Source organism: Vombatus ursinus, unplaced genomic scaffold (assembly GCF_900497805.2).
Source record: "Vombatus ursinus unplaced genomic scaffold, bare-nosed wombat genome assembly UNPS02007416.1, whole genome shotgun sequence".
Lineage (NCBI taxonomy): Eukaryota > Metazoa > Chordata > Mammalia > Diprotodontia > Vombatidae > Vombatus > Vombatus ursinus.
This window is the reverse complement of record NW_020947194.1, coordinates 1-1,902: the sequence shown is the minus strand read 5'-3', so window position 1 is coordinate 1,902 and position 1,902 is coordinate 1. Positions and strand designations below refer to the sequence as shown.

Sequence of the window (1,902 nt, the reverse complement as noted above, 5' to 3'; positions counted from 1 at the left end):
GGATGTACATGTAGGGCTGGATGGGGTGTTCCAGGAGGGCCAGCACCAGTGGTGGGAGGGATGGTGGGCCCTCGGCAGGACTGCTCCACTTCTGGTGTCCGCCTCTCCTCCGGTCTCCCCTGTGGCTCCAAGAAGCTGTAGCACACACAGGGGCCATGCTCTGGTGAAACTCTCTCAGCAGACAACTAAACAAGGTAGAGAGCAACTGAGAGGCCTCACAGCCATGGGTGAGCAAAGCATGTGAAGGCTTCTGCTGGTAGAATGGCAGGATGAGTTTGTTCCAATGGCCATAATGGCGGCTGATGCAGCCGCTGAGCAGGGATTACAGCTTGATTGGACATCAAAGATTCCAAGATCAACTGCAGGATCTCAGGCCACTACCCTGGTGCTTGGGTCGGGGTGTTGAGGCAGAGGACAGATGAGAGGAGAAAGCCTGCGGTGGGTGAGGCAGCAGAGAGGGTGCTGGGGAGGGTCTGGGAAGGGCAGATTGTGGGGAGTGGCCCCTCCAGTGTTTGGCCAAGAGAGCCTCTCTCGAGGTCATGCCTGTGCTGATTATGGGGGTGTGGGTCACAGGTTCCCTGCCTTGTTCTCTTCCCAATCTGACCACACAACAGCATCTAGAACCAGGCAGGAAGAGGTTTTGACGGCAATTATCAGAGCCTGGACTCCTGCCCTGTGCCTGCTGGGATGGGCTCTGTCTCCCACCCCTAGAGAAGGGCCTGGAAGCCCTGGGCCTTGGGAATTCAAGGAGGGAGCTGGGGTTCTGAGAGGGAGTCAGTCTGGAGGTGGAAAACTGGGGCCTAGGGGACAATAAGCCCCCACTTATCGTCCCCACCCCTCTCTCTCCCACAGCCTTCTCTTCCCAGGAGAACAGCTCTTGGCCCCTCATGCTCACCCTGCTCCAGGGAGCCCTCATGGGGGCCGGATTTCTACTCAGTTATGGCCTCACCTGGCTCTATTACACCTGGTGAGTATGTCTGCCCTCTGACCCACAAGCACATGGCATCCAATGCCCCTCAACCACTGCCCAACCCCCTCCTCACTCTTCTCCCCAGAAATGGTCTCTGGGGTCTCCCAGCACCCCACACACCCTCTGGCCTTAAGGCCCAGGCTGTTCCAGCTGTGACCAACACTGGGCCTGCTTCTCTCACAGGAAGCTTCTAGGGAGGAAGCAGTCACCAGCTCCAGAAGCTGCCCAGTGCTCTGTGTGAAGGCTCTCCTGTCCTTGACCCCAGCCCAGACCTGCCTCCTGCCCCTTCCCATCAAAGGCCCCACTTCTGCCCTCAGGGACACAGCAAGTCAAGCCTGACCCACCAGCTAGAGGACCGACCTCCAGGCCTAGAAGACAGTCCTCAGGTCTCCCCTGGGTATCCTCTTCTCCCTCTGAACAGCCCTGGGTCCTTCCCCTGATTGGCCTATGGCATGATCTCATAGATGGAGGGAGGAGGTCTGTATTCCAGGACCTGCTCCCCAGGACATGCCTCCTTGTCTGATGAGTTTCCTCATCTGAAATAAGAAGGTTAGACTCGATACTCTCTGTTCCTGCCATCAGGGTGCTAGCACCCAAGGAATGAGGGTCACCAGGTTTCTGAGCCATGCCTCCCCCACGCCAGATGCCTTAAGTGAATATGTGTCTGCTACTAGGGTCCAGGGAGGGGGAGGTCTTGCTCCTGCCAAGGCCCTACCCGCTCTTCTCCTTTACCATCAGATGGTGACAGGCCTCTCCTGTTCTGCAGGTCTTTGTAAAGTGAATAAATATAAAGTTATATGTAACTGTACATCTTTATGTATATATACACAGATGCTAATTTTATTCTCCATTAATTATCGTGTCATGGTGAGCCGGATCAAGTCATTCTTTATATTGATATTCTCAATGCCTAGGACACAGCCAAGGACAAG

General features: G+C 55.6%; 1 long non-coding RNA gene across 1 annotated transcript; it reads left to right on the top strand.

Annotated features, from left to right (window-relative positions):
• Nucleotides 1–6: 6 nt before the first annotated feature.
• Nucleotides 7–1,768, top strand: LOC114033801. The gene is made up of 2 exons (XR_003568040.1): nt 7–967; nt 1,154–1,768. It is a non-coding gene; the product is annotated as an uncharacterized LOC114033801 (long non-coding RNA).
• The last annotated feature ends 134 nt before the right edge of the window (nt 1,769–1,902 follow it).